General features: G+C 35.7%; 1 long non-coding RNA gene across 1 annotated transcript in view; it reads left to right on the forward strand.

Annotated features, from left to right (window-relative positions):
• LOC129061064 (uncharacterized) overlaps window positions 1–8,765 on the forward strand; it is a 32,837-nt gene extending 24,072 nt beyond the window's left edge. The window contains exon 4 of the long non-coding RNA XR_008528050.2: window positions 7,218–8,765. This is a non-coding gene — a long non-coding RNA (uncharacterized LOC129061064). The remainder of the gene's footprint in view (window positions 1–7,217) is intronic.
• Window positions 8,766–10,718: the final 1,953 nt, after the last annotated feature.

Raw genomic sequence — 10,718 nt, forward strand, 5'->3', positions numbered from 1 at the left:
CACTTGACCAATGGGACTTAATAGACATCTACAGAACATTGTATCCAACAACCACAGAATATACATTCTTTTCACCTGCACACAGAACATATTCTAAGATTTACCACATTCTTTGTCATGAAAGTCTCTAAACTCAAAAAATTGGCCAGACACAGTGGCTTACACTGGTAATCCCAGCACTTTGGGAGGCTGAGGTAGGTGGATCAATTTGAGGTCAAAAGTTTAAGACCAGCTTGGCCAACAGGGTGAAACCCCGTCTCTAGTAAAGATACAGATTTTTTTTTTTTTTGCACCTGTAATCTCAGCTGCTGGGGAGGCTGAGGCATGACAATCACTTGAACTTGGGAGGTGGAGATTGCAGCGAGCCAAGATTGTGCCACTGCACTCCAGTCTGGGCAACAGAACGAGACTCTGTCTAAATAAATAAATTAATTTAAAAAATTGAAACCATACCAAGCACACTCTGAGATCACAGTACAATAATACAAACCAATATCAAGAAAATCTCTCAGCCAGGTGCAGTGGCTCACGCCTGTAATCCCAGCACTTTGGGAGGCTGAGGTGGGCGATCACGAGGTCAGGAGATCGAGACCATCTTGGCTAACACGGTGAAACCCTGTCTCTACTAAAAATACAAAAAATTAGCTGAGTGTGGTGGTGGGTGCCTGTAGTCCCAGCTACTCGGGAGGCTGAAGCAGGAGAATGGCATGAACCCAGGAGGTGGAGCTTTCAGTGAGCCGAGATGGCACCACTGCACTCTAGCCTGGGCGACAGAGTGAGACTTCGTCTCAAAAAAAAAAAAAAAAAAAAAAAGAAAAAAGAAAATCTCTCAAAACTACACAAATACATGGAAATTAAATAACTTGCTAATTAATAACTCCTGGGTTAACCTCAAAATTAAGACAAAAATCGAAAAGTTTTTGAAATTAATGAAAATAGGAAAACAACTTACCAAAATCTCTGTGATGAGCTAAAGCAGTTTTAAGAGAAAAGCTTATGATGCTAAACACTTCATCAAGAAGTTATAAAGATCTCAAATTAACAATCTAACTTTGCACGTAAAGGAACCAGAGAAAAAGGAACAAACCAACTCCAAAGCTAGCAGAGGAAAGGAAATAACTGAAATTAGAGAAGAACCGAATGGAATTGAGATGCAAAAAACTGCATGAAAGATCAATGAAACCAAGAGTTGATTTCTTGAAAAAACAAGATTGATAGAACAATAGCTAGATTAACAAAGAAAAAGAAAGAGAAGATCCAAATAAGTACAATCAGAAATGATAAAGATGACATTAGAACCAATCCTGCAGAAATACAAAAAATTCTCAGAGAATACTATGAATAACTTTATGCACACAAGTAAGAAAACCTAGATGGAAATATGTGATCTACCAAGATGGAATCAGGAAGAGGTTGAAGCCCTGAATAGACCAATATTGAGCTCTGAAATTAAATCAGTAATAAAATACCAACTAACCAAAACCACCCCTGGACCAAATGAATTCATAGCTGAATTCTACCAGATGTACAAAGAAGGCTGGTATTAATACTACTAAAACTATTCCAAAAAAAATCAAGCAAAAGGGGCTCCTCCTTATTTTATGAAACCAGCACCAGCCTAATCCTAAAATCTGGTAGAGACACACACAGTAAAACAAAACTTCATGCCAATATCCCTGATGAACATACGTGCAAAAAGTCCTCAACATAATATTAGCAAACCAAATCCAACAGCACATCATAAAGTTAATACACCATGATCAAGTAGGCTTTATTCCTGAGAGGCAAGTCTGATTCAAAATACACAAATCAGTAAGTGTGATTCACCACATAACCAGAATTAAAAGAACAATGCGATCATCTCAATGGATGCAAAAAATGCTTTTGATAAAATTAAATGTCATTTTATAATAGAACCCTCAACAGACTAGGCATCAAAGGAATATACCTCAAAATAATAAGAGCCATTTATGAAATCCTCACAGCCCATATTATACTGAATGAGCCAAAGCTGTATTTCCCTTGAAAACTGGAACATGTCAAGGATGCCCACTCTCACGACTCTTATTTAACATAATATTGGAAATCCTAGCTCCTGCAATCAGGCAAGAGAAAGAAGGCATCCAAATAGTAAAAGAAGAAATTAAACTATCTGTCTTCACTGATGATATGATTCTATACCTAGAAAACCCTAAAGACTCTGCCAAAAGGCTACTAGAACTGATTAACAATTTTAGCAAGGTTTCAGGATACAAAAGCAATGTACAAAAATCAGTAGCATTTCTATTCACAAGTAATGTCTAGGCTGAGAGTCCAATCAAGAACGTGATCTCATTTACAATAGCCACAAAGAAAATGAAATACCTAGGAATGCAGCTAACCAAGGAGGTGAAAGGTGTCTACAAGGAGAACTACAAAACACTGCTGAAAGAAATCAGAGATGACAGAAATGAAAAAACATTCTATGCTCGTAGATTTGAAAAATCAATATTATTAAAATGGTCATTCTGCCCAAAGCAATCTACAGATTTAATGTTTTTCTTATTAAACTACCAATGTCATTCTTCACAGTATTAGAAAAAAAAAATTCCAAACTTCATATAGAACCAAGAAAGAGCCCAAGTAGCCAAAGCAATCCTAAGCAAAAAGAACAAAGCTGGAGGCATCACACTACCGTGCTTCAAACTATGCTAGGCTACAGTAACCAAAATAGCATTGTACTGGTACAGACACTTAGACCAATGGAACACAATAGAGAACCCAGAAATAAAGCTGCACAGCTGCAGCCATCTGATCTTTAACAAAGCTGACAAAAGCAAGCAATGGGAAAAGGACTCTTTATTTAGTCAGTGATGCTGGGATAACTGGTGAGCCACATGCAGAAGAATGTAACTGGAGTCCTGTCTTTACCCATATACAAAAATTAACTCAATATGGAGTAAAGATTTGAATGTAAGACCTCAAACTATAAAAATCCCAGAAGAAAATCTAGGAAATGCCCTTCTTGACATTGGCATTGGCAAAGAATTTTTTATGAAGTCCCCAAAAGCAATTGCAACAAAAACGAAGAATTGACAAGTGGGACCTAATTAAACCAAAAAGCTTCTGCACAGCAAAAGAAACTATGAACAGAGTAAACAGACAACCTACAGAATAAGAGAAAATATTTGCAAACTATGCATCCAATAAAGATCTGATATCCAGAATCTATAAGGAGCTTAAATAAATCAACAAGCAAAAAACAACCCCATTGAAAATAGGCAAAGACATGAATAGATACTTCTGAAAAAGAAGACATACAAGTGACCAAGAAGCATATGGAAAAATGTTCATCATCAATCATCATTAGAAAAGTGCAAATCAAAACCACAATGAGATACCATTTCACACCAGTCAGAATGGTTATAATTAAAAAGTCAAAAACCACTGCTGGCAAGGTGTCAGAAAAAAATAGTGCATTTATACATTGTTGGTGAGAACGTAAATTAGTTCATCCCCTATGGAAAGCAGTTTGGAGATTTCTCAGAGAATTTAAAACAGAACCCCCATTTGACCCATTAATTCCATTCTTGGATATATACTAAAGGAAAATAGGTATATATAAATAAATTATACCAAAAAACCACATTCACTGGTATATTCATTGCCACACTATTTATAATAGGAATCAACCTAGGTGCCCATCAATAGTGGATTGGATAAAGAAAATGTGGTATATATATATACACCTTGGAATATTACATGGCCATAAAAATAGCAAAATCATGTCCTTTGCAGCGACATGGATGAAGCTGGACGCTATAATCCTAAGTGAATTAATGCAGGAACAGAAACTGCCTACCACATGTTCTCACACATAAGTGGGAGCTAGTCCCTTGTTTCCTCATAGCAGTGTCTGAGTTCCAAGGGAGGGCATCCTAAGAGAGAGGGAAGAGCATACTGAAGTTGTATCACTTTTTCTCATTGGCCTTGGGAGCCCCTGCATTCTATTCATTAGGAATGCTTCACTAAGGCCAGCTCAAGTCTGAGTAAAAGGGAATTAGACTTTTGATGGATGGAGTGTCAAGGAATTTGCCTATGTGATTTAAATCCACTACAGCACCTAGTAATAATAGCTACCACTTATGAAACACTTAAATATAGTGAGCATTGTTCTATAGCCTTTACTTCTACTCAGTTATTTAATCCTCATGACAATCTTATATTATTATAACTATTTAACATATAAGGAAATCTGGATGCAATAAGTTAAGTATTTTACTAAGACCACACTGATAATAAGTGTAATCACTATTGAAGGCCTGACAATTTGGCTCCAGGGTCTATGTTCTTAACCACTATGCTGAGCTGTCTATCTATTGTACTGTCTGGAATATAGGCTAGACCAATATGCATTTGTTTAATGGATAAATGCTTTGTATTTGGGGCTTCCGTCTATGTAAAGCCATTGCTAGTAAAGCCATTCCTTAAGTGAGTGATTTCATATGTCATTCTTCCTCGGATATTGAATGGGAGATATGCTCCTATACAAGTGAAGAAACAGCAATCATGGATTGCCAAGTAAGTGATTAAAGTACCTGTTCAGGGTGCCTTTTGTTTAGGAGCTGCCTTCCTTAGGAGGTACCACATTCTGCTACATAACTCAAGAGCCTAGATATCTTCTAAATAAATACATTATAATGGCAGTCTCTCTCTCTCTCTCTCTCTCTCTCTGTGTGTGTGTGTGACACACCAGAAATCATTGAAAGAATCTAACTATTTATCTTAGATTTTTCCTCTATTCCCAAAACTTGTTTTATATCAATAATATTCACTTTAAAAGAGCGTTTGGGAGATAATATAGTCTTTATGGAAATTTTAAAAAGAGCTGCTTAGATGATACAGTTAGAGTCTATGAAGAGCCACCTTGTGGCAAAAGTTAGCATTTCACATTTATATATTTTTAAAGAAAAAATGATAAGCGGCTCTAAAAGAAATCTATTGAATAGCAAAATGAAAGTATTGATATTGTATACAAGTCAGATAATATGGTTTCTGAGATATATAGTGTTGATTTTAACAGCAAATATTATTCAAAGTCACTTATTGAGAATTTAACAAACCTAGAGTAACACAGGCAGCAGATGTTACATCCACCAATGAATTTATATTTTAAATAATAATGATAATAAGCTCATCCACTAGTTTATATTTAAAACGTAATTTCATTTGTATTTAAGAGGCCCCAGTTGCCTCATAGTACTCTCAGTTTCAGCACTAACTTTGTCCTTAAAAATGAAAACTTAAAAAGTATATTCAATTAGTTTTTTTGATATTTAATTTTAATAAAGCTTATTTGTATATTTCAATATATTTACATAACTTCAATTGTAATCCTGTATCAATAATCAAGAATATTAAATTTCCTTTTCGATTCAATTGTAACATTGATACCTTTGCAATTTTTCCTCATTTCCTTTCTTATGCTTTGGCAACTAACCAAACTTTTCTTTTTAAATTAATTCCTAATTTTTAAGTTTTTCATAAAACTTTCCCATTTAATTGAATGTGGTAGGAAATTTGCAATTTTTAATGAGTATTCATAATGTACACTCAAGAATAAATAGCCACACCACTGTAGAGCTATCTTTCTCTTTTCCTTTCTCCACTGGCGCTTTGAAAACTTGCTGGAAGTGCTGAGGTTAATTCGGCATATTACTATCTGCCCTTCCCTTCTCCTACCCTATCTAGTTTCCTTCATTCCTGGTCTCCAAATTTCATATGATATCAGTGCTTGTCTGGTAATGGTCGGGGGTGGGGTCAGGATAGGTGGTAATGATGTAGGTATTGGCGTGGAAATATAGCAGGGAGATTTGGAATCTATATATCATAGATAGCAAGAAGCATAGCACAAGAAGCAGGAATGAATTGGAATGAAAATGAGAGAAAGAGAAAACAATGGGTCATGCTGTTACTCCTGACTAACAAAACCTCTCTCTGGTTCCGTGCTTCTTTTCCCGTTCCTCAGAACTCTTCTTCCTCTCAAACCACCTCTCTCATCCAACCTCCAGTCTTATTTTTCTTTCACCAGCTCTCAGTTTACAGATTATTCTTAGAACAGTGGTTCTCAAACTTTGGATTTCAGGACCATTTCATGCTCTTTAAAATTACTGAAAGAATCCCAAAGAGCTTTTGTTTTTGTGAGTTACACAGCAGCTCTTTGTCACCATCATATTGAACTTGTTTGGTCTCAGTATGGAATTCACAAGTTATCATGTCAGGTCAGTAGAGTGATTCTTTTTGTTTTCTTTGTGTTTTTGTTGCTCTAACTGGAGTGAGACCATATGATGCAGTGTGGATAGCTGCATACAAGCATTAAGACTCTTGAGAAAATACAGTGCACCAGGAAAACTACTATGAAAACTATCAGAGAATAATGGCAAAAGACTGAATAAAGTGCACTCCCAATAGGAACTCTCATGAACTGAACAAATTACAATCAGACAAATTTTTAAAATAAGTCAGAAGATGAATCTACTTGTTTTAACCAAGTAGCTTGTTTGTTGATTTCTTAAAATGGAGCTGCTGTCATACCAGACACATGTGTCCAAGTGCAGCAAGAGATCTTAGCCATCACCCCCCACCTTCTGCCAGCCTCCCCACCCACCCTGCCCCAGTTCAGCCAACAGGTAGTCCAAAGCAATGCCGTTACCTAAAACAATCTTAGCAAGAGGATTTTTAAAAGGTTGCTGGGCAACTAAAGCCTTTGCAGTTGAGTCAGTTATAGTAGCTAATGTTTAAGACAGAATTTTAATAATAACTTTACTTACGTTTATGCCAATCCAGGGAAGGAGTATTCTACCAAAAATGCTCTCTAAATCTCAAAATCTCTCTACATGAGATATTTATGACTGCTGACAAATTCCTCTTTATTTTATAGAACAAATTAAGAGGCGTAGACCAATATTTAGTTTCCAATTGGTTATGGAGTGACAATGGTACTGTTAGAACTTCTAATCCACATTGGCCTCTTATTTTCCACATATTGAGATATAAAGTTGTCCATGCATGCAGTTGATGATTAAATGCTCCACACATAAAATATCTCCTGGAAGGGCACAATAGGTAGTTCCCTGCGGGATGCCTGTGTGTTAGGGGTTACCAGTAGGGAAGCAATGGTAGTAATATTTATCCAAGGCTTCTTTTTCTTTCTTCTTTTTTTTTTTTTTTTTTGACAGTTTCACTCTTGTTGCCCAGGCTGGAGTGCAATAGCGTGATCTCAGCTTACCGAAACCTCCACCTCCTAGGTTCAAGAGATTCTCCTGCCTCAGCTTCCCGAGTAACTGGAATTACAGGCATGTGCCACCATGCCCCGCTAATTTTGTATTTTTAGTAGAGATGGGGTTTCTCCATGTTGGTCAGGCTGGTCTCGAACTCCCGACCTCATTATTGCATGGTTGGAAGCTACTGACAGTTAAGGAATTGGGGTTATAAATTTGTCTGTAAACTTTCAAATTATCTTTCTTTTGGTTTTCTTATTAAGTTTCTGGCATACTTTAACTGCAAAACCCTCACTATGGGTTTTGCCTATTGTTAGATCTAAACAGTTAGATTTAAACATGGAACTTGAATATGTGACTCTAAAAGCCTCACTTTATAGAAAGCACCAGATGTGAAACTTGAATAAATAGTCACACTGAAAATAATGGTGAAATTTGTTACAGAGTAAACTTAAGGATCTCTAAAATCACATAAGGATTTAGGTTTAACATGACATATCCAACATTTAGTGCATTTCTCTGTGGAAGCTGTTGATTATCACAGAAGCCTTAATTATCACGTTAGCTTGCCACATATAAGCAGAAAAGAAACACAGGGCAAAGTGGAAAAATAACAAAGGTTTCATGATGACAGAGGAGAGAAATTTTGATCTGTGACCTTGGAAAAGCTGTCCACACCTAGGATGTTGTCTGATTCTGAGGAGAAACCTCTCTGGTAAGTGTTATCTTGAGGTTTCCAACAGGAGTACTGTCCCAAGAGTTTGGAGAGATTCTCTTGAATTGAGAAATGTAGACCTAATACTCAAGGCCCTAAAATTTCGCTGCAGTGTGGCTGGTGAGAAGAACTTGGGATGGTCCCTTCCATTGGGGTTCAAGAGCAGTCTTTCTCTGGTGTCATTTCCAAAAGATCCCGTCTCCAGGTTCTAGGTCATAAAAGATTTATTTGTCCTCAGTTGGTGGATCATGAATGTTTTCTTTTACTTGGTGAAAATATACTTTGGCATAACAACAATCATTGCTTCTTGATATATTCAGGTGTTCCAAAATATATGTAATAGTGTTATAGTTGGAAAAAAGCCATGGTTTTTCTGTATTTTATTTTCATAGCCAATGTACTGCTTTACGGAAATACTTTAAAATACTGGAGTTTCCACTCCAGCTTGGGCGACAGTGCAAGACTCCATCTCAAAAAAAAAAAAAAAAAATGCTGGAGTGTCTACCTATTAATATGAATTTTCCCGAGAAAAAGATAAGGGACAACATTAAAACTTCACAATTATACTGTAACCCTTGACTGTGTTTTCAGAAGTTGTTTGGGATGAATAAAATTGTTCAGGTTGTAATGAGTTTTAGAGAAGATGAGGAAAATGGATGAATTGGAAAATAAAGTATGTCTCTTAATTGAAAAGAGACTAGGATTGTTTCTTTCCAATCTAAATCAAATCATTATGACAGTGGTTTCAGGCAATTAGAAAGAGGAATTATTCTCTGGAAATAATGACCTCATTATATAACAAAAAAATTAAAGTAAAAAAATATTCAGTTGTCTTTCTGCTAAAATAAAGGATTTAAAAAGTGAAAATATTCATCTTGTTTATCTGCAGAATTCATTTTTTCCTCAAAATAATATACATATAGACATTAGAAGACAGGTGTCTGATTTTTTTTTTTTTTTTTTTTGAGATAGGGTTTCACCCTATTGCCCAGGCTGGAGTGCAGTGGTGTGATCTTGGCTCACTGCAGCCTTGACTTCCTGGGCTCAAGCAATTCTCCCACCTCAGTCTTCTGATTAGCTGGGACTATAGGCATGTGCCACCACACCCAGCTAATTTTTGTGGGTTTTTTTTTTTTTTTTGGTACAGACAGGGTTTTGCCATGTTGCCCAGGCTGATCTCAAGTGATCTGCCCGCCTTGGCCTCCCAAAGTATCAGCATTACAGGCATGAGCCACCACAACTGGCCAGGTATCTGATTCTTTAACAGAATTTTCGGTTGGGCCACCATGATATATAAACTACCTAGGCAAAGGAAGTGAAACTATATAAATACATAAAATATTGCATAAATATTTAGGGTAAAATGTTTATGATTTTATGGGTTTATTTTCATAAAAGTTTCAGGAAATTAATTATTAAATTTATAACTTGAATATAATTTTAATTTTTAGAAATATAATCTACATTTTCATATCATACATACTAATAAAAACACAATCCCAGAACATGAACGAAACACTACATTGGACATTGAGTGTCCCAAATATTGATGCTTTTATAAAGATGCCATCATGTGCCATCTGGGAGAAGAAATACTTTCAACAATTTATTTTTTAACTTTTAGGGAAAATGATCTCCCTAAACTCCATTAGTCATTAGACTTTTTAATAATGTGAAAATGTACCAATTTATAGCCTCAAGAACAAATACTAATTGTCCAAATCCAGATGTTAGAAATAATTCCTAAAGCCTTCAATCATTTTGCTTTTCCCATTTACCAGTACACGGACCATGTAAATATTATTCAGGCATAGCTTTTCAACTCATGGAATTATCTTGATCATGACTTCCACATTTTGGAAACTGGGAAATTTGGTAAAATCATGTAATAATACTTATTTGCCTGTCTATTGATCCATATCTATCTAGTTAAAATATCTATTGATTGATCTGCCAATCTATTCATATGTCTCTTACCAGTCTACCTATGGCACATACACAGTGCATGCTGCTCTTCCTTCTACTGAACACATACTATCTTCTGTATATATACAGTGTTAGCTATCCTTTTCTATTTTTGTATAACACTCTATAGATTGAATATTTAGAATAGATGAATTTGGGGATTAAATGCTCATAGAATCATATCAGGTCAATTCATCCTTAAATTGTGGTTATTGTTTGAAATATTTTCTTTGTTTTGAATCAGAACTTCAAATTCTACCCTTTGAGCCTCATTCTGCTAAAAGCAGACCTAATCTTTCCTGAAATACTGATCTCGTTTCTAGCCCTAGTGTTTGTTTCTCCTTTCATCTTCAACCCAACCCTCTCCTACAGGCTTTCACACCAAGCTTTGGGGCTTCATTTTAGGTACGTATCTCTAAACAAAAAATATGTGTGTGTACAAATACACGTATGTACCCTCTCTTTATGGTTACTTTTCTTTCTGTGTTTTGGCTGTTAATCTTATTCTCCACAAGTCTTAGTTGCAAGCAATTCCTAAAGTTGTCACATGTGTTTATAACAATGAGTAGAAAAGGAGTAAAACAATAAATTTGAGATGATAAACCAATATGATTAAAAACAACCTTATAATTCTAATTCAGATTCCTTCTGTATGCTGCTTTCAAATGTAAATCTTCCAGAAATAGCCTTGCTCAAATCAATTTCTCAAAACTTTTCATCAAGTCCACACTGTTTAAGGAATAAAGTACAAATAGTGTAAAATACCCTTTCATCCATCT

The sequence above is a fragment of the Pongo abelii genome, chromosome 7 (assembly GCF_028885655.2).
Source record: "Pongo abelii isolate AG06213 chromosome 7, NHGRI_mPonAbe1-v2.0_pri, whole genome shotgun sequence".
In the NCBI taxonomy this organism is placed as follows: domain Eukaryota; kingdom Metazoa; phylum Chordata; class Mammalia; order Primates; family Hominidae; genus Pongo; species Pongo abelii.